Below are 23908 nucleotides of genomic sequence, written 5' to 3' on the forward strand. Positions count from 1 at the left end.
CTGATAACAAAAAATTAAATATTTAATTCTCAAGGATCAGAAGAAATGTAACAACTCACCACTATGGAAATTGTTTTAGTTGACACGTTTACTCTATTTGCCTACTAGATGATGCTCATTTGGTTTTTATACTACCCCTTATTAAGGAGGTGCAAAGCAGTGCTAATTTTTTTTTTTGGAATTAAACTGTATAGTGTGGAATTAATGTAAAGATATGGGTTAAAAAGAGTTTATTTCTTAAAGAAATGCCAGTGCTCGACCTTTTAGTGTAAAGGCTGTATCAACTAAGCCAAAAAAAATTATCTTCATTAAGTCTATGCACTAAAAGACAAAACGTTGGTGTTGGTTTAATAAATGAACTGAAAATTAATCGAAACTGAATTAAACTTTATAGTACTTTACATTGAAGACAAATGGAGAGAAATTTAGAAAAATGAAAAAGGAACTGGTAACTGAAATAACAGGCCTTGATTATACTAAGAGCATTTGGAATAAATTAAACTGTACAGGAACAGGATAAGGACGAAGTAATGTTTAATTCTGTCTGAACTTTTGTATATGAGAAGGACTTGATACCGATCAACAATTTTCATCTGTGAGTTTTATTATTTTACCTTCAGATAAGTCACTTCAGTTTGTAGTTCTATTTTTGTCTTTTTTATCTATTTAGTACATAATATTTCACCTTCTCATTATTACTGCTAATTGTAATACATAAACGATAGTCTTTTATATTGAATGCGTTCATGGTCATTATTAATTAAAAATTAGCAATTAATGTACGCAAAAAGTTTCTAAAAATTGTAAAGATGGTTTACACGGATAAGTAAGTTCGTGTCGTATTAGATAAGATAGTGTGCTATCTATTATAATGACAGAATTTCATTGTGCACGGTTGAAACTGAATTTAATGTGACTTTAATTTTACATAAATCCATTAGATAGGCATAAATATGCACATTGTAATAACGTTACTGAAGATAGTTTTGTTCCATTTAGATTAAACCCTATCAACGCATTAATTTACAAGTTGAATAGTTGAAATGACCAACTTTTATAATAAACTTTGTCAAAAAGGATATTCATGTACACGTCATAGTAACAGAAGGATAAATGTAAGCAAATTGCTTAAGAAAGCAAGACTCACCTAAATCTGGCACAATTATAACAACACTGATTCTGGAATTTTTATAAGAGCTGAAATAAAAAACCAGTGTTAGTTTTTACGGTAATTAAAAATGCGATTAAAAATAATCTACTATCTAACGTAATACAAAACCTTACGATATAAAAACAATATTAATTTTACATTGTTAAAGCTATGTAATTATTTACAATGGATACTCAATTTATGTGTTATGTACTGACGTTTAGTGGATATATTAGGTATATCTCATTGAAAATTGAATAAGAATTTGCTAATGAAAAGAAAAGTAAGAAACTAAGAAATTCCTGTAAAAAAAACATAATATGTGATGTTTATTACAAGATGAACATTGAAATAATGCATGGTTCAGAAAATTTTATACAATATTTTATTCGTAGTTGTTATTGGAGTTTACCCAAAAATTTTGGTATTTGGCATGTTCTTGTTTGTGTCAAATTAATCACTATAACGCAAAATATTGTGTCTTCTGGAAAGCCACACCTTCCACCGTTGTTTTAAAATTTCTTCTTCTAAAATTATAGTTTAAACACTTCAAATGCTGAAATATAGTTATTGTGTGCATAAAATAGAAACACAAACTATATTAGTAGGTACCTAATACTATAAGTCAGTTTTTTTGAAAATTATGAGCGTTATCATATCTTACTATCAACCGCACTTGTTTTCTTCTGAAATCAAACAAGTACTGTATTTATTAAGGACAACGCTTACTAAGGGATGTGATACCTCAAAACCTAACCCGACTTAATCTAATTAAGCTGAGGAGAATAATTAAGCCCTTATCCCACATGCTTGCTATGGTACAGAGAGTATACACCATTGCTCAAAACGTTTCTGCCATGAGCAACCTTCACCATTGTGTTTCTATGCTTATGGACTTTTCACCGAGGGGTTAGCTGTTTTTGGTGTATGTCGTGGTGTCTTCATGAGGTAAATTTAGATGAACCAAAAAAATAATTACAACTACATTTTGAATTTACAGGATTTCTGAGGAAAACTTTGAAATTCCAAATTCTTAAAGGATAGAAATAATTCTCTAAAAATTCTGTAATTACGAGGTTTTCTATTGTGGCAAATGCAAATTTAAAGGAATAATTTGTATTGGCAAACCTTAGTAAATAATTAAACTATTGCGAATCGGTTAATTAAATCCTGCAGAGGAAATACGGAATACACCTGCGTACGTGCCTGTTTATTTATCTAGGTAAGTGGTCTGGTTTGGTATCTACATTAAATCAGCATCGAGTCTTATTATTCTTTTTCTTTTCGAGGGTTACTTAATTCATTCTGACACCTGAAAAAATATTTTTAAAACTGCTAGAGCAATTTAGCTGCGTTTAAATTTAAATCTGGAATATTTTCGGGTAAGCCGGAATGCAAAGTAAAGGAGGCTGACTTAGGGTAAAAATTAGAACAGCAAACAAGTTTTCTTTAATCACATTGATGAAGAAAACAAAGACCAGTTTAATAATAATCCCTTTAATTAATAACGATATGTGTCTCGTACCTATTTGCTTTTTTATTTTATCGCTTAAGATTCGTTAGCGTCTTGTAAACAGATCAATTTTAAGTACCGTTTAGAAATAATGGATTATATGTACTGCCAATAACCTGCAATTTTTCGATAATTTGCAAATCGAAATAAAGGAAACATTATCTTACATTTTTCCACTTGATCCTCAAATAAACTCCTACATAGCAAGGCTGTTGCCTCAGCCATAAAGATAATTTCTTTATAAATATATTTGAAACGAAATTTTCATTAACTATATGATGTTTACACTCCAGGAGTCAGTGTACCTAAATCATTGTGATCATAAGGTCGCCAATTTTAAGACTGGTTGGACACGCGCCTCCACTTTTTCCTATCCTGAGCTAATCTTTGCATTTCTTTATATCGAATGAAAAATAAATGTCTTAAAAATTTTTGAGGAAACGCTTTTATGGAGATATTCACGATTATTTAAGAATAAATAATGGCCCTGGTTCATCATGATACGATTATCAGGGGCGTACTTAGGATGCTAAGCTATTATATGTGGTAAATAGGGTGAAAACACATGGGTCAGACATGTCACATATACAGCATTGAAGCAGGTCTCGCAGAAACCCTTTTCAGTCGCCTTCATACATGTTATTTTCACTTCATAGTTTTCACCCTATGAAATTTTGATGGTCGGCCTAAGTACGTTTCTCATATGTGCGAACGACGTTGACTCTCTCCTTGTAAAGAATAAATATAATTCAAGGATGAAAATGATAAGTGAAGGAATAAGAAAAAGTAATTTTTTTTTTTTTTACAAAAATATTGGATCATATCTGCTATTTGTTCCTCTTATAAACAACTTTCTACACCTGCACCTAAACACACTACAGTTCAAACAAGATTCATAGGGATTGAATTTTGTGTTGATGTGATATTAGAATTTATTACAAGCTGTATGTAAGACAGAAGACAAGATTCATACGAAAGGTTTTATCATTAACAAACCGTGCTCTACGTAGAACAAAATAAATCCTCTCGCAACATGATTTCGTTTCCAATGCGATTATTGAATCGGCCTTGAATAAAACGCCTTCCCATTTGCCTCATCATGCAACAGCGAACTGGTCCATAACAATTGTAATTACAGTGACAAAATACCTACACATGTACAATACGTTTATACAAATGCATGGCATGTTACGTATGGTACACACCGTTTTCGCTGATGTGTATGCCCGTAATTATGCAATATTACCTTTAATCAAGTTAAATTTAAAACAGGAAACTGAAACAATTCGAAACCGCTTGACGTTTTTGCAATGGATTTTTTTTTTGCAGAAGGTGAAATGACTTTCTTGGTCGATTAAACGAAATTAAAAACTTTAGGGCCAAATGAAACTAGCAGAAATGTATAGAGACGAAAGCTGGACCCTTATAAAAGTACTTCAGCGATTGCCAGTCACTTGTTTCCAAAATTACTCGCTATAGAAACTGAAAAATTGTGATAGAGAATAATCGTGAATCTCATAGTGTATTGTTTAGGAGGTACTTGTATTTATTTTTTTTCGTGAAAATTCATTTTCAATTTTCCATCCACTACAAACTACCTTAGCTTAACGAGGGAAAAATTTTAACATTAACCTGAGGTAGGGTAGTTTGTAGTGGACGGAAAATTGAAAATTAATTTTCACATTAATATTTCATATTAACCACTGCTAATAATTAAAAATGTAATTATTTGTTTCCTTTTGTGGGAAATCTACAGAGATATTAACGGAAATAATATACACTAAATATATGATTCCTCTTTCCTTCTCACATAACATCAGTTATACTTCGTTTAGTTTATGTAGCGATGTGACCTTCAGTTTGATCGGCGCAAAGTAGAAAAGAACAGCACTAGGCCAGAAAAGAAAGGAGACAATTCTCGGCCAAATTCTTAACCGGTGAGGAGCGTATAATCCGTACAGTACTGCACGGAAAAGTTGGCCATTTTATCCACTACAATTGCATTGCTCAAATATGCTGTTATTGGTACCATTTACTACTGAAAATATCAAGACAAAATTGAAGACATATTAAACACTTTAACGCTTGTTTTCGACTAGTACTACTATTCATGATTGAACAAAACTTTAGGCATGTACTGTATGAAAAAGTATGTTTAATGAACAAGAGTCGAGAGTGTAATGAGCTTTTTTCTCCCTACCTACGATTTTGCCAGCGCGCATCCAAGACATTGGAAGGGGCACATCGCTAAAGAAAGTAAATGAAGTATACTTAAACTTTACATTGAAACATAACAGGGATTGCATATCATATAGATACGTAAATCAACTAAACAAGAGATTCAGCCTAGTTGCCCCTAAACATTTTGCTTGTGGCATTATTACCCTAAGACAATGAGTCAGTCTCCCTTCGTCCAACATGGGAATTATTACCCAAGACTGGACATTGGAAAATGCCACACATTAGATGAGAGAGGCTGATGAACAGTTTTGTTTTGATAATGGAAAATAGAAACCTCCGCTTTTCCAGAATTACAAATTACAATGAAAACTCATAATTTTAACAACATTTAAATTTAAGAAAGAATTCTGATACGTTTTGTTTCATAGCGATATTTTGGTTTTCGACTAAGAAATAATTTTCCTGCGTTTGTTATAACTTGAAATCTATGGATTAACGTTTTCTTTCTTTAGTTAGTCAATTAATCTTGCCCAGAGATAATCAAATCGAAATGCTGGAACTAATGAAAAGTAACAAGTAGACGTGGGTGAATGATCTAAAAAGTGAAATAATACAGAAACGCGCGTGTACGTTGTTCTTTTTTCTTTTCTATCCTGTTTATTTTCGCAAACAATGACTGCACGTCTCACTAGATTCATCGTAGTCGAATTATATAATTCTAACGAAATCTGTAAGTCGATAATTCGAACTCCGCCGTTGCAGTGGTTAATTGTTGGAAAGCATAAAATCGCCGACGCTTGGTCGGATAAGCAAGCGTGTCTTTTGAATTTGTTGTCACGTAATGTTGAAAATCTCAATTATACCAGTATTCTGTTTATATTATACAGCTGATGTTCTGATTATATTTAAATTACATTAATGTAGGCATCGAATTTAAACTGCAAATATCACCAGTTTTTTCAAGAATGATAATCTTTAAAGTATTCACTGTATTATGCACTTACATGATAAAAAATCAAATTAAATTATTACATTAAAAGAAATAAAAACGGGCGTACGGAACCCTAAGCCGAGAACAAACTTAACATTGAAAAAAAATTGTTCTCCCATAAACTGCAAATGTAAATTTGTAGGCACATTACTGTTTTGTTAAAAGCCTAATCACGTTATGTTCATACCACAGATCTCTTATTAATTTTCCTATAATTTATAAGTAAAGAACTATTTTTTTCAGAATTTTAGGTTCAGTAGTTTCGGAGATAAGGGGGAGATGTTCAATTTTCATTTATTTTCTTAAGTAACTTTAAAACTATTTATTTTAAAANAATAAAAAGAAGTCACTTCTATGCTCGCGAACGGTTAATTTAGAAATTCGAAAAAGGTTGTTAAAGGTGTATGTTTGGAGCACAGCGCTGTACGGGTGCGAAACGTGGACGGTGGACGCTGCGAAAAAGAAACGGTTCGAAATGTGGTGTTACAGGCGAATGACGAGGATACCGTGGATAGAGAAGGTTAGAAATAAAAAGGTACTAGAAAGAATAGGAGAACAGAGGACTCTATGGAAGTTATAAGAAATAGGCGAGACAGGTTGGTAGGACACCTTCTCAGGTATGAAGGTCTAGTCAGAGACATATTAGAGACAGAAACAGGAGTTAGGAGGCGTAGGGGTAGACCTAGATTAGATTACTGTTCGCAAATAGTTAAGGATGTGGGTTGTTCCACTTTTAGGGAAATACGAAGATTAGTTCAGAATACGAAAGACTGGAGGTGCGTGTCCAATCAGTCTTAGGACTGACGACTTTATGATGATGCAGAGTTTGTTGTCCTAGTTGTTATAATGTTCAGCGTATATTAAAATTGCATATAATAATAGGAGAAGAAAACATGTACCATTGCAGTAAGTTCATAAATCAATTGCATATAATAATATGAACAGATTCGCCTCTAATACAACACGTAATTCAATTTGGACTTGTGCGTTTCCTTGATTGTACTACTACTTCTACTTTTTGTATCTAACTTAACTAACTCTCCATGCCCCAGAAATTGTCCTATCAGGACATGTCTTCCTTCTTATTGACACTTATGGAGTCCCTTAAATTTAATGATTTACTTTATAAACCCCAAGGCAACATAACATTCACAAGAGAAAACGTTTAGACATTGTAAATTTTGGCACACAATTGCTGTGGAGTGAAAATGCCAAAAAAAAAAAAAAACGAAGAGGGATGATCAAAAATATAAATAATAATTAAAACCTTATGAAATGATTGATTAGTTTCGATTCTGCTGTAAAGTTCGTTGTGTTGGCAACAATTACACCTGAAGATTTTTTTTTGGAAAAAGTATTTACATCTTTGTACGTAATACATTGACTAAGAGAAGGATGCGCTTAAAATAGGTACAGTTTTAGGATATCGTCATTACTAGTATTTTTATCGTTGTTTATCTCGGTCCACGCAAAGTCATCCTTGAAATAAAACCTGAAGGAATTTGCCAGAAATAACTACAACGCAGGTCTATGCGCAAAAACCAAGCACAAACATGACATGATTCAGCGAACGTCTGTAACGCCTTTTCTTTCTTCTCTTAATGTTAAACAAACTTGCAATTTGTTATCGTTTTTAGGTACATATATAGGTCTAATTGTAATCTAATAAATGTAGAGGTATAAGTACAACTTTTTAAAATGTTACCTGAAAACGTTTTGGGTTGAAGTCACTAATACATTTTTTAAATTCAAAAACTTCAATGCTGCCCTCAACCTTTTCACATTGATAAACGAAACTTCCTGTTACCACATGTATTATTTATCACACTTGTTCATTTTTGTGCCAATAACCAAGCGTATTTATTGTTTATTGTAGAAACATTAAATGTACATGCTAACAAAAGCAATATTGACAATAGATTCAATCAATTCCGTGTTTTAACACCAAACATATACCGAATCACGTGAAAATCGTATTTGTTTTAAAGATTTTTTTCTGTATTTTGAATCAACAAGAACTTGCAATGAGGCGAGTGAGGTGATAATATAATTTTTGTATTTTTATACGAATTTATCCCTCAAAAGGCATATCTAATCGAGCAATGGAAGGTCATGGATGCATCTGATAAAATAACATATGGTTGTAAAAATTTACATTACTATTCCAAGTCGTTTTTACAACTGTTTTTTTTTTCTACTCGTAAAAAAATGTGTACTGGAAATTTTTCCGTTTACACAAGAATTGGACATTAATGATAAAATTAATGATTTTCATTATTTCATTTACAAAACATGACGCTGAAGATTATTTTTTTTTTTTACTTTCTTCGCTTTTATAATAATCCACAAGTTCATTCTCTATTTGCTATCGTTTGTGTAATACATGCATGGGATAAAAATTGTTTTCCCAGACGAAACATTTTTATTTATGGTTTTTTTCTTCTTATGATAAAGCAGACGTCTCACAACATATTAAGAAATAAATTATAAACGGCAGGTATTTTGAAATTTATCGCATGGAAAATTTCCAGAACTCTAAAAAGTTAACTTTTAATTGATTCGCATTGTTATCATATAGATATTATCAATTAAAAATTGTTTCACGCTTAATTCAAACTTTGAAAACAAATAAAATAATCTTTTGAACGTCATACATATTTCACGGTTATTAACAATATAGGCGCTCAAAACACACTTTATTGATTGTCTCCGAAAATGTTCTCTGGGGATGGAAATCTAAACTATAGGGGCCACGGTTATTGACCTCTCTTTTTTCCGTGAGTACAGGGACTGGAAGCAAAAGGGGACATAAATTCTATTCCACTGAAAATTGCCTGCTTACAAACATCCTTACGCAGATGAAAGCATATTAGGCATTTTACAAAAGTAAATGTACGAATTATACGCGTTTGCTTTTTAATAATCTCCCTAAATTTAATAAAAACTATAGTAGTTATTGACTAAAAATTTGTTTGATAAATTAATTAGCTTGGTAACACACGTGTGACCTGTTTAAGTACCCAAAATTTTATTTAAAATTTTCATTATTTCAAGAACGAAATACACGTGCGATCAATGTCAAAACCATTTTACAGCCTTGAAAAAATATGAGTACCCGTAATCAGCATTTACAAATAAAATTAACCGGTAAATAAAATTGCGATAACTGTAACAAAAGAACTAAAAAAGGAACTATTTAAAATAAGAATTATGTTTGCTTGCTTAACAAAAAACTAACTCAATATGAAAATTATAATAGTCAGTAGTAGCAGCTTATAGTTAAAATTTTTACAAAACTGATGGATGACTACTGACATTAAGGTTAAGGATTATGCAACTTATTAGGTTAAAGAACGAATTAAAGAAAAAAGGACTTATTATATTAAATATTATCAAGAATATCAAGTGCAAAAGGGGGTGGTAGGTATATCGAAAAGATACGTCAAGCACAATCTTTTCGTTTTCGAAAAATATCCTAACTAATATCATAATTGCGAAAGTGAGTTTGTTTGTTTATTTATTTAATTGTCTGTTTGTAGTCTTTTCACGTCTTAACTACCCAACAAAAGTACCTTTTTTCTGAAAAAATTAACTGTTCCCAAGGGATAGAAAAATTAGTTCAATGTGATCGATTTCACACATTAACTATTTAATCGATCTTCATAAAATTTCGTAGATACATTATTAGGAGTATTAGGGTAACTTTTATCAAAAAAAAATGCATCCTGACCAATAGAAAAATGTGATTTTCGATGATTGTTGAAACATATTTAGGACATAGCTGCGAGTGAAGTCGTAGGTAAAATCTACTATAAAGATAAATATATAATAACCTGGTAAAATAAATACAGAAAAAGATACCAGTAATCAAAATTTGGCATTCATTTAGTCTTATCTTTTTTAAAAAAAGTGGTGTTCAAAAAAATAAGAGGAAAGCAATACGTAGATTTGTGATACCTTTCAAACAACAAGAATTCCTTTGATTAGTTATATTTTTTTGAGGGAAAGTTTGGAGCGTTGTAATTGTTAGTACCCTATTAGTGACTGCTGTTATACTAACAAATCTAAAAGGGATTTTGCTACACGACAATGTTCCACTTATGTAAATAATTTTAGGAGAAAAAATGAAATTATTAATGTGATATCTTGTTTAGCGTTAGTCTCTCTTAAAAAGCTTTAAAAGGATCGGGCGTAGTCAAAGCTTGAGCTTGAGCGCCTGTATCGATTTTGGGAAACGACCTCCTTTTGTACCACGTTCACAACTGTTTATTGTCACGTATTTGGTTGCTTCTATTTTGCCCGGATAATTCTATAAAAAGCCAGGAAACAGCCGCTCAAAAGGTAAAAGAAATTAGAAATCTTTATAATCCGAACCCTTATTAGAGAAAACGATCTTTCAGCTGTCTTATTTTTCTTACTTCTATAAATTTCACAAAAAACAGAACGCTTTATTAAAACTAATAAACAAGTATAAATTTTATTTCTATTCTGGTTGTGATTACTTACAGGACAAAAGGCACAATTATGACTTAGCGAAAATCTATTGCAGAACAGAAGACTTCTATACATCTTCTTAAAACTAAGCAAGTAATAGGATATGAGAAACTACAGTATGGTTTATTTTTTTCTGTGACTGTGTTATAACAGATATGATCATGAGGCTGATACGACGCGCTGATGAGATCCAAAAAGATCGAAATCGCGATCCGCGTCTGGCAGTTTCGACGGAATACAGACCACTTCGAATTATTTTATTCGATTACAGTAACGTGCCTATCACGTTGAGGTTAGCTACGCCGGGATTCGTTTCAGCAAGTAGATATCCATATATTTAAATGGACCTTGTTGGGGCATACGTAATCCTAAAATGTAGCACCGTAGTACAGATGGCGTTTACCGCGCCATTTGTGGCATTTTCTAATGAGGCTGATAACAAAAAATTAAATATTTAATTCTCAAGGATCAGAAGAAATGTAACAACTCACCACTATGGAAATTGTTTTAGTTGACACGTTTACTCTATTTGCCTACTAGATGATGCTCATTTGGTTTTTATACTACCCCTTATTAAGGAGGTGCAAAGCAGTGCTAATTTTTTTTTTTGGAATTAAACTGTATAGTGTGGAATTAATGTAAAGATATGGGTTAAAAAGAGTTTATTTCTTAAAGAAATGCCAGTGCTCGACCTTTTAGTGTAAAGGCTGTATCAACTAAGCCAAAAAAAATTATCTTCATTAAGTCTATGCACTAAAAGACAAAACGTTGGTGTTGGTTTAATAAATGAACTGAAAATTAATCGAAACTGAATTAAACTTTATAGTACTTTACATTGAAGACAAATGGAGAGAAATTTAGAAAAATGAAAAAGGAACTGGTAACTGAAATAACAGGCCTTGATTATACTAAGAGCATTTGGAATAAATTAAACTGTACAGGAACAGGATAAGGACGAAGTAATGTTTAATTCTGTCTGAACTTTTGTATATGAGAAGGACTTGATACCGATCAACAATTTTCATCTGTGAGTTTTATTATTTTACCTTCAGATAAGTCACTTCAGTTTGTAGTTCTATTTTTGTCTTTTTTATCTATTTAGTACATAATATTTCACCTTCTCATTATTACTGCTAATTGTAATACATAAACGATAGTCTTTTATATTGAATGCGTTCATGGTCATTATTAATTAAAAATTAGCAATTAATGTACGCAAAAAGTTTCTAAAAATTGTAAAGATGGTTTACACGGATAAGTAAGTTCGTGTCGTATTAGATAAGATAGTGTGCTATCTATTATAATGACAGAATTTCATTGTGCACGGTTGAAACTGAATTTAATGTGACTTTAATTTTACATAAATCCATTAGATAGGCATAAATATGCACATTGTAATAACGTTACTGAAGATAGTTTTGTTCCATTTAGATTAAACCCTATCAACGCATTAATTTACAAGTTGAATAGTTGAAATGACCAACTTTTATAATAAACTTTGTCAAAAAGGATATTCATGTACACGTCATAGTAACAGAAGGATAAATGTAAGCAAATTGCTTAAGAAAGCAAGACTCACCTAAATCTGGCACAATTATAACAACACTGATTCTGGAATTTTTATAAGAGCTGAAATAAAAAACCAGTGTTAGTTTTTACGGTAATTAAAAATGCGATTAAAAATAATCTACTATCTAACGTAATACAAAACCTTACGATATAAAAACAATATTAATTTTACATTGTTAAAGCTATGTAATTATTTACAATGGATACTCAATTTATGTGTTATGTACTGACGTTTAGTGGATATATTAGGTATATCTCATTGAAAATTGAATAAGAATTTGCTAATGAAAAGAAAAGTAAGAAACTAAGAAATTCCTGTAAAAAAAACATAATATGTGATGTTTATTACAAGATGAACATTGAAATAATGCATGGTTCAGAAAATTTTATACAATATTTTATTCGTAGTTGTTATTGGAGTTTACCCAAAAATTTTGGTATTTGGCATGTTCTTGTTTGTGTCAAATTAATCACTATAACGCAAAATATTGTGTCTTCTGGAAAGCCACACCTTCCACCGTTGTTTTAAAATTTCTTCTTCTAAAATTATAGTTTAAACACTTCAAATGCTGAAATATAGTTATTGTGTGCATAAAATAGAAACACAAACTATATTAGTAGGTACCTAATACTATAAGTCAGTTTTTTTGAAAATTATGAGCGTTATCATATCTTACTATCAACCGCACTTGTTTTCTTCTGAAATCAAACAAGTACTGTATTTATTAAGGACAACGCTTACTAAGGGATGTGATACCTCAAAACCTAACCCGACTTAATCTAATTAAGCTGAGGAGAATAATTAAGCCCTTATCCCACATGCTTGCTATGGTACAGAGAGTATACACCATTGCTCAAAACGTTTCTGCCATGAGCAACCTTCACCATTGTGTTTCTATGCTTATGGACTTTTCACCGAGGGGTTAGCTGTTTTTGGTGTATGTCGTGGTGTCTTCATGAGGTAAATTTAGATGAACCAAAAAAATAATTACAACTACATTTTGAATTTACAGGATTTCTGAGGAAAACTTTGAAATTCCAAATTCTTAAAGGATAGAAATAATTCTCTAAAAATTCTGTGATTACGAGGTTTTCTATTGTGGCAAATGCAAATTTAAAGGAATAATTTGTATTGGCAAACCTTAGTAAATAATTAAACTATTGCGAATCGGTTAATTAAATCCTGCAGAGGAAATACGGAATACACCTGCGTACGTGCCTGTTTATTTATCTAGGTAAGTGGTCTGGTTTGGTATCTACATTAAATCAGCATCGAGTCTTATTATTCTTTTTCTTTTCGAGGGTTACTTAATTCATTCTGACACCTGAAAAAATATTTTTAAAACTGCTAGAGCAATTTAGCTGCGTTTAAATTTAAATCTGGAATATTTTCGGGTAAGCCGGAATGCAAAGTAAAGGAGGCTGACTTAGGGTAAAAATTAGAACAGCAAACAAGTTTTCTTTAATCACATTGATGAAGAAAACAAAGACCAGTTTAATAATAATCCCTTTAATTAATAACGATATGTGTCTCGTACCTATTTGCTTTTTTATTTTATCGCTTAAGATTCGTTAGCGTCTTGTAAACAGATCAATTTTAAGTACCGTTTAGAAATAATGGATTATATGTACTGCCAATAACCTGCAATTTTTCGATAATTTGCAAATCGAAATAAAGGAAACATTATCTTACATTTTTCCACTTGATCCTCAAATAAACTCCTACATAGCAAGGCTGTTGCCTCAGCCATAAAGATAATTTCTTTATAAATATATTTGAAACGAAATTTTCATTAACTATATGATGTTTACACTCCAGGAGTCAGTGTACCTAAATCATTGTGATCATAAGGTCGCCAATTTTAAGACTGGTTGGACACGCGCCTCCACTTTTTCCTATCCTGAGCTAATCTTTGCATTTCTTTATATCGAATGAAAAATAAATGTCTTAAAAATTTTTGAGGAAACGCTTTTATGGAGATATTCACGATTATTTAAGAATAAATAATGGCCCTGGTTCATCATGATACGATTATCAGGGGCGTACTTAGGATGCTAAGCTATTATATGTGGTAAATAGGGTGAAAACACATGGGTCAGACATGTCACATATACAGCATTGAAGCAGGTCTCGCAGAAACCCTTTTCAGTCGCCTTCATACATGTTATTTTCACTTCATAGTTTTCACCCTATGAAATTTTGATGGTCGGCCTAAGTACGTTTCTCATATGTGCGAACGACGTTGACTCTCTCCTTGTAAAGAATAAATATAATTCAAGGATGAAAATGATAAGTGAAGGAATAAGAAAAAGTAATTTTTTTTTTTTTTACAAAAATATTGGATCATATCTGCTATTTGTTCCTCTTATAAACAACTTTCTACACCTGCACCTAAACACACTACAGTTCAAACAAGATTCATAGGGATTGAATTTTGTGTTGATGTGATATTAGAATTTATTACAAGCTGTATGTAAGACAGAAGACAAGATTCATACGAAAGGTTTTATCATTAACAAACCGTGCTCTACGTAGAACAAAATAAATCCTCTCGCAACATGATTTCGTTTCCAATGCGATTATTGAATCGGCCTTGAATAAAACGCCTTCCCATTTGCCTCATCATGCAACAGCGAACTGGTCCATAACAATTGTAATTACAGTGACAAAATACCTACACATGTACAATACGTTTATACAAATGCATGGCATGTTACGTATGGTACACACCGTTTTCGCTGATGTGTATGCCCGTAATTATGCAATATTACCTTTAATCAAGTTAAATTTAAAACAGGAAACTGAAACAATTCGAAACCGCTTGACGTTTTTGCAATGGATTTTTTTTTTGCAGAAGGTGAAATGACTTTCTTGGTCGATTAAACGAAATTAAAAACTTTAGGGCCAAATGAAACTAGCAGAAATGTATAGAGACGAAAGCTGGACCCTTATAAAAGTACTTCAGCGATTGCCAGTCACTTGTTTCCAAAATTACTCGCTATAGAAACTGAAAAATTGTGATAGAGAATAATCGTGAATCTCATAGTGTATTGTTTAGGAGGTACTTGTATTTATTTTTTTTCGTGAAAATTCATTTTCAATTTTCCATCCACTACAAACTACCTTAGCTTAACGAGGGAAAAATTTTAACATTAACCTGAGGTAGGGTAGTTTGTAGTGGACGGAAAATTGAAAATTAATTTTCACATTAATATTTCATATTAACCACTGCTAATAATTAAAAATGTAATTATTTGTTTCCTTTTGTGGGAAATCTACAGAGATATTAACGGAAATAATATACACTAAATATATGATTCCTCTTTCCTTCTCACATAACATCAGTTATACTTCGTTTAGTTTATGTAGCGATGTGACCTTCAGTTTGATCGGCGCAAAGTAGAAAAGAACAGCACTAGGCCAGAAAAGAAAGGAGACAATTCTCGGCCAAATTCTTAACCGGTGAGGAGCGTATAATCCGTACAGTACTGCACGGAAAAGTTGGCCATTTTATCCACTACAATTGCATTGCTCAAATATGCTGTTATTGGTACCATTTACTACTGAAAATATCAAGACAAAATTGAAGACATATTAAACACTTTAACGCTTGTTTTCGACTAGTACTACTATTCATGATTGAACAAAACTTTAGGCATGTACTGTATGAAAAAGTATGTTTAATGAACAAGAGTCGAGAGTGTAATGAGCTTTTTTCTCCCTACCTACGATTTTGCCAGCGCGCATCCAAGACATTGGAAGGGGCACATCGCTAAAGAAAGTAAATGAAGTATAATTAAACTTTACATTGAAACATAACAGGGATTGCATATCATATAGATACGTAAATCAACTAAACAAGAGATTCAGCCTAGTTGCCCCTAAACATTTTGCTTGTGGCATTATTACCCTAAGACAATGAGTCAGTCTCCCTTCGTCCAACATGGGAATTATTACCCAAGACTGGACATTGGAAAATGCCACACATTAGATGAGAGAGGCTGATGAACAGTTTTGTTTTGATAATGGAAAATAGAAACCTCCGCTTTTCCAGAATTACAAATTACAATGAAAACTCATAATTTTAACAACATTTAAATTTAAGAAAGAATTCTGATACGTTTTGTTTCATAGCGATATTTTGGTTTTCGACTAAGAAATAATTTTCCTGCGTTTGTTATAACTTGAAATCTATGGATTAACGTTTTCTTTCTTTAGTTAGTCAATTAATCTTGCCCAGAGATAATCAAATCGAAATGCTGGAACTAATGAAAAGTAACAAGTAGACGTGGGTGAATGATCTAAAAAGTGAAATAATACAGAAACGCGCGTGTACGTTGTTCTTTTTTCTTTTCTATCCTGTTTATTTTCGCAAACAATGACTGCACGTCTCACTAGATTCATCGTAGTCGAATTATATAATTCTAACGAAATCTGTAAGTCGATAATTCGAACTCCGCCGTTGCAGTGGTTAATTGTTGGAAAGCATAAAATCGCCGACGCTTGGTCGGATAAGCAAGCGTGTCTTTTGAATTTGTTGTCACGTAATGTTGAAAATCTCAATTATACCAGTATTCTGTTTATATTATACAGCTGATGTTCTGATTATATTTAAATTACATTAATGTAGGCATCGAATTTAAACTGCAAATATCACCAGTTTTTTCAAGAATGATAATCTTTAAAGTATTCACTGTATTATGCACTTACATNAAATGTATCCGTGGCTCAAGGAGGTTTGAACAAAAAAACGTGCGGGACACAATATTGTAATAATAGTTATACGAAGATGATGTTAATGTAACTGCTTAGTAATACTGTCTGCGACACATGTTTTAACGTCTTGTTACACAATTAACTCAAGAAAAACTTTTCATTGTTTTGCTAAGACCATATTGCATACGTCATCTTTGATGCCCTGAAGTGACTCCATCATACGTATTTAATTAAATTGTGTAGATAAATTGATCAAATATTTACTTACTACATTTATTTTCTTAAGTAACTTTAAAACTATTTATTTTAAAATAATAAAAAAAATAAAGTTGAGACCCTTACAACAATCCCTTTCATTTGATATGTCATACGGTACAGTTTGAAAAAGTTTTTTTTTTAATTTCCTATTGGCCTCCCCCAAAAATGATCCCCATGTTCAAATTTAATTTATTTACGTTATGCGTCCGGGTTTGGTGTCACAGAAATCCATATGTATACTAAATTTCAATTTACAGGAGTTTACATATGAAAATCTGGCATTTGTAATTCTCTATATTATGTACTCAGGCCAAACCGATCGATCATTTCAAGAAAGTATTAAAGAACATCAAGCCAGGCTTGTCGTAGAACACGAGTCTGCAAGGAAAAAGTCTAGTGGTAACTGGAATTTACCACAGTCTCCCATTTTTTACTTTAAACTGCTTGATCCTTTTCAATAACAAATAACAATACAGCTTGATTACTCCGTCTGTTCAAATTTTACCAGAGTATTGTGAAACTTTGATAAAAAGTTTACCGACTTGAAATACAATTGTTCGCCGCTACTTCGAAGAAAATGCTTTGGGGGTTGTTGATTTCTGTTCCCTTCTTAAATGTGGCATGAACGAAAACAAATTTGATCTTACCGTTGTAATAAAATCAAAATAATAACTTGCAGAACGGTAAACCCTCGTACGTAAATAAAAACTTTTCAAAGAAATTTGTTTGACGTACAAAAGATAAAGTCTTGTCTTGTTTGTTAAATACAATATAAAGAACGCTGTAAAAAACAGGCATTCAAATGCAAATTATGACATGTGAGTACCGATACACACGTAAGTATTTAAATAATAAAAGTTTCTTGTGACACTTTGTAAATAACGATTACAATAATTCTACATTTACCATAGATACCGACAATCAGCAACTATCGTCATTGAAAACGCGGTTGCATGTATATTTTAGCATCTGATAATAAACAACAAGTGAGACAATTTTTTGGCTCATAAATAGATAACTGGAATTGTACGCAATGTTTCGTTTCATAATGTTACAAGTTGTTACAAATCGCTGGAAAAATGCGTCGTTAAACATCATAACTGGAGCATGAACTACCAGTGACAACAATCGTGAAACGACACAGTCGCTTGCGTACATTTATTTACGCTATTTATTAAAGAAAACATACAACCCTTCCTTGTAATTCATTGCAGTTTTGTTAAGGCATGACTAATAACAATCGCAATTGCCCGTTTAAGATACGCTTAGACTAAACGAACAATAACAATAAGAAGTTCAGTTTGCGTTCGTTCAACGTAAAACAGTAAAACTATTGCAAAACTTCTTATTTGTAATTTGGCCATTAAGCGAATAGTACAGGGTCGAACATTCAACGTACATTCGGCCGCTCAGTGTAAACACACCTTTAGCGGCTCGACTATCATGCTAGGAAATTATACTCTTATTTTCGCTTGGTCACAAATAGAACTTTCCATTCACAATTTATAGGTTCAAGACTAACTTGTACCCATAAATGCGTAAATTCTGAGAATTTTATCAATTGCAAACCATTATACAGCGAAATTAATGCTCGAACGCAATTTGGAATGACATTTTTAGCCATTATATATTAAATTCCCTAGTCACGCTTACATAATAGCCAAACAATAATAATGGATTTTACTGAATAAACTTTTGGAAAATATATACACATAAATGATCCAATGAATAATAAGTAAATTTTATTATTTTTTCCTGGAAGCCAGATGAATGAAACGAAACTTTGAATTTGTTATTAAATTGTTAACTTCATTTAACATTTTAATTTTTTGTTTACCGCTGGGTAAAAAAGTTTGAGCCACGTTAGAACGAACACAAATGCTTCATTGGCGGGATAAATTTGATTCCTAGAGTAGGATAGATACTGTTGTTTGTTTTTCGAATAAAAATATGACCGTCATGTAAAGTATGACTAACAATCCTATTCGGGAATATATTTAGATGGGAGCGCCTACCTGCTTGACCAATTATAATAGTTCGCATTTGAAAAGTACACGGTACATTTTCAAAAATAGCCTCGCCTTGGCCTTGCTTATGGACCCCGGAGAAAATTATTTCCTTCTCCGTTAAACTGTAAATATAATGCAAATGTTTAAATAACAAATAATATTGTGCACTTGGCTGGTTTTGTAGTCTAACTAATTTTGGAATTATCAATGCATTCTCAACAATTTTCGAGTAACAATATTTATGTTCTTGTCCAGAAAATTTATCGAAACTGCCAGGCTTGGGTCGCGATTTCGATCCTATTTGATCTCATCCTCACGTCATATGAAACTCATAAAGAGCGAGTTTATGTAATTTGTCGAGACTGCCTGCGGCGTGCTGATGTGATCTAATGGTATTCGAGTAATTATATAATAATAATATAATAACTGTAATCAAATCTTATTTTTTTCTGTCAAACTATTTTAAATTATATTCAGTAAAGTGTACATGTTCTATGAGTTATAAATAGGTACTATTCAATGGAATCCAATTTATCATTTTATTCATATTACTGGTTGTGTGGCAATGATGCTTTGTTCAGATTGTAATTATGGTAACAGTTCTGTTAATTGATGTTGACTTTTACTAAATACGTAGCGTTTTACATTGCCAATTGTGCTTAAGGTTAATTTCGCTTTTAAAAGCGACATTACATTCTCCAACTAAAAAGATTAAATTAATTAGAAATTTTGAAAAGCGCACTATTGTTGCGAACAAACAAACGCACTTATCTTTTCTTAATGATGCAAAAATTTTCTTGGTTCCCCCTAAATAAACGTAGATTAATGTTCAAAATTTGAATAAAAGTGACAAATGGTACTTCTTTTCATAATAAAGAAGTCATTAATCATACACACATCATTTGTAATTTACGAAATAAAAAAATCAACAACATCATAATAAGTAATCTCTTCTTGGTTACCGCCGGGTGTAACAAATTAATATTAATAATCAATATTACCCCACAGCTGATGTAGGAGTTCGTTTTTTAGTGGTGATTATGGTCTACCAATAACTTTTTAATTTCTTTTTGTATTGAAGGCATATTCCAATATGTTGGCACCCTCAATTCTTCACACATTTTGACATACGTCAAGTGTATAATTACAGTGTAAACTCTTTATAAAGTCACTCGATTTAACAACAAACTCCTTAAAACGTCGAAATTGCTTGACTTTGGTTGGTTTACATTGTTTTCTGTACAATATTACACTCTATATAGCGTCACGCTCACTCTATTTAACGACAACAATGCGGCATTATAAATCATTAAGCAGTACTTTCTAAGTTGCCGAAATAGATAAGAACTGCAGCTGTATATGTTGTTGAAGAAGACGATCCTGTCCCTCCACCAAGCATCAAACAAGCACTTGATGCAGCGAAACTATTAAAAAAATACTTTTTATATAATCAAATTGATCCAGCAGTGTCTCAAGATATGAGTAAGATACGTAACAAAATACAATTAAAATATTGGAGCAGCAAAAAACATCAGACGAAGATAACAGGCAAAATGTGTACTATATTGGTAAATGCATATTATTATAGAATTGTAAAATAATATCTTTTATTTCTCTTCATTTAACGACCATTCTTTATAACGCCGAAAAATGTTCAGTCCCTTAAGCGTCGTTATATAGAGTTTACACTGTATTTGATTGTGGAAATTAACAGATTATTCGCTTTTCCTTACAACTATTGGAGTTACATTAAGTTCAAAGATAGTTCGCTTACTTTGTTGTAAAGTTTTGAAATTATCAACTAGAACTAATTGTAAAGTAGACAATACGACGCGCTGTTGAAAAATAAAGCAAACGAAATATTTTATGTGAAAACACATAAATAAAACAAGCTTAAATATATGCATAGTTCATTAGTTTCTTAAATGTTTTATTAATAAACAGTTCGGCAAGCAGTTCACCACCTCTTATTGTTATGGGTCATACAATTGAACTGACGAAACAACAACTTCTTTCTAGTTTTATCAAGGTGAAGGAATAGTACAGAGAACAGAAAACAAATAAACTATTTTTATCCTTTATTAACGCTTTAATGGCGCAACCAACATGTGCATACGTTATGTGGGTCAGGGCGAAGGAAACGATAATTAAAGATTAAATACGTACACGAGTGCATTAGTGTCTTTGGGCAGGATTTACTGTTACATAGAAAATGTTACAGAATCACAACTGAAAAGGACGCAGAAAAAGGCCGAGGTAGGTATGCCCTGATTCCATTACGTCTGGTCGGAGTGTTTTCAGAGATTGGTGCTGCGAGCTGTTCCAAATTACGCGAATGTTTTAAGGATGAAATCAATTTCGAAATAATTAGAACTAAACTGAAGAAGAAGTGCGAACGTGATTCACATTGCCCAAGATAGATGTTGTGTACGTTAAAAAAGTAGGTCTCGCTAAGAGCCCGCATCTTTAAATAAAGATTCCCTAAAAACGAAAATTTATTGCTGAAGGAGGACAGTTTTGACATATAAATACATTGTAAACAACTTATTTCATACGGCCATTTACATTTTATCAAAAATTGTGTCAAATTATTTATTCTACAGAGGAATGCTGAACAGAACTTTTGTTTTAGAGACAGGCACTAAAGGTGCGTTTACAATAAGCCTGCGAATGCTCGTTTATACAATTATTATTACCAGCTAAGTTAAATTGACCGAATATTTGCGTTTGACAGTTAGATTAGTCAGTATTTCAGATAATTCTCGTACGATGCAGAAAAAACTTTTTCAGTAGGTATTTACCTTTAATTTTAACCTTTTAGTCTCTCCTATAGGTGCAAAATATCTAAAAGAAAGCTTTCTGAATGTAACAGTTAATAAAATATATAAAAGACACTTCAGCAGAAGTGCTTTATAAACATTTGTAGAAATAACCCCTTTTTATAATTGTAAACTAAACTAACAATAGGCAAAAATTATAAAAGATCTTGGATGATTTAAAATCTGATTCGACAATGACAACTGTATCTATCATTGCATCATTATAATATCACATAAAGTTTTATGAGTGTAAATTTAAGGAAAATGTCTACGTGTTACTTATTTATAGACAGAATTACTAACAACAGATATTTTGAAGTTGATTTACAATCGGATTCCGAATTACTATAAACTATAACAATGCGATAAATTCTGCGATAAATTCTATCGGACTTGCTAAATTTCACCATGACATTCACGAAAAAGCATTTAAAAAAATGCTATATAAATGATGTGTATAGTTAGTAGGACGGTGCAGTTAATAGGTATGCTAAAGGAATGTGTGTCAATGGCAAACCTTAATTCGGACATTCGATCAAATTCCAACATAAAACAATAAAGACAATTGAAAGTGAATCCATCATTCATGAGCCAATCCATTCAAATTAATAGGTAGGTAGAGGTATCAACATACTATTTTGTTTTTTAGATTTTAGTGGTTCCTAGTGGTGTTTATGGAAGATTTTTTTTTGTTGAGTTGCCGTATGAAAGAAAAACAATTAACAAATAAATGAAAGGCTTTAGGTAATATAATTGTTAGTGGGTACATAGTTGTTAGTTACCACTGCTGAAGATATTAAACAGAGGGAGTTTTCGATGCTTTTGTGGAAGTTTTTTAACATGACAAGAAGCTTCTTGCAAAAAAAAATCTTTTATGTTCTATGCAGTTTATAACTTAACAATCTGAACAAATTATTTTTTACAATTTTTGTTTGAACGAAAAGTTAGCTATTCTTTAAGTCCTTGTTAGCTTGTTTACACTACTATTTTAAGAGAATAATTGGTAGCAAAGAATCTCATTTCTCATCGACAGACTTAAAACAATGAAAACTTTTGCAGAAATAAATAATTAAACCCAGGGCTTTTTCATATACGCGAACCCTTTCGGAATAAACTCTAAAATATTCCGTTTTACTCGAATATTTCCATTACCTTTAGTCAGAAATAACTGTTATAACTGTGGTTAACCAAATATATTACTAACCTTCACGAGTTTAACCATGAATTTAAATGTTTTGATTGATTCGCCCTCACAAACACGAAATAAACGAAATCCAAATATACATTAGACTGTTAATTGATTTTTAATGACTAGCAAGTGATTAATGTAAAAATCAGGATTGCTTTGTTGGAACAAATAACTACAATAAAATTGCCAATCGAAATAGAGTTTGCTATCGATGCTGAATATTGGAAGATATTCCAGGGGTAGTTAACTAACAATATAAGCGCTTGTTCTAGTAGTTACAACATGTTAGTGTTCTAACTCGGGATTTTAGTCATTGAAAGCCTTAGTACGCCGTGTACGTATTAACACTATTAGACCAGGCCGTGTCTGAGATCCAGTTCAATTAACACCAGACACGTCATGTAGTTGTGTATGCTAATCATTGTAGCATCAGATAATAGACTATAACCTTGTTTATCTCAATAGATGCGCTACATAAAATTATAACAGTCTTACAAAACAATACAGTAGTTAACTTACTTTTTATTAACTGCACTTGACGCACAAATTAAAGTAAACCTTAATATGACAACGATAAACAATCTTTCCAATGCAAATCGGTTCTTAGAGATGAACAATCTTGGATTTGTTGCAGATATAAATAGAGGCGACGTCCCTGGTTACTTTTCAATGGGGCACTTTTCGATTCCATGATCAGGTTTTCGCCAAGGGAGGAGGGGAGTCAAAATTACTCAACATTTATTAAGCTAATTAATTGGCTTGTTCTTAACTAATTTTGAAATAACAAAGTCGTGATCAAAAGATTAAAAAATTCATGATTTTTAGTTCATCAATCAATAACAATTGAGTCATAGGTTTATGTTTAAAACTGAAGAATACAATAAAATAATACGAAGTGGTCTGTATTCTATCGAAACTGCCAGACGCGGATCGCGATTTCGATCTTTTTGGATCTCATCAGCGCGTCGCAGGCAGCTCCGACAGAACACAGACCAACTTTTACCTGCTGTCTTAACAG

At 31.9% G+C, this 23908-nt stretch overlaps 1 protein-coding gene across 3 annotated transcripts in view; it reads right to left on the reverse strand.

Moving 5' to 3' along the window:
* LOC108745212 (protein Tob1) overlaps positions 1-23908 on the reverse strand; it is a 58263-nt gene that overhangs the window by 22321 nt on the left and 12034 nt on the right. For 2 of the 3 annotated variants that reach the window (XM_025981555.1, XM_025981554.1), the window contains exon 1: positions 1148-1228. The exons of the other annotated variant lie outside the window; for it this stretch is intronic. The gene's annotated coding sequence lies outside the window, so the exon portion shown is untranslated. Of the gene's footprint in view, positions 1-1147; positions 1229-23908 lie in introns of those variants that run through there. 3 annotated transcript variants of the gene reach the window in all.

Source organism: Agrilus planipennis, unplaced genomic scaffold, assembly GCF_000699045.2.
Source record: "Agrilus planipennis isolate EAB-ADULT unplaced genomic scaffold, Apla_2.0 scaffold38, whole genome shotgun sequence".
Lineage (NCBI taxonomy): Eukaryota > Metazoa > Arthropoda > Insecta > Coleoptera > Buprestidae > Agrilus > Agrilus planipennis.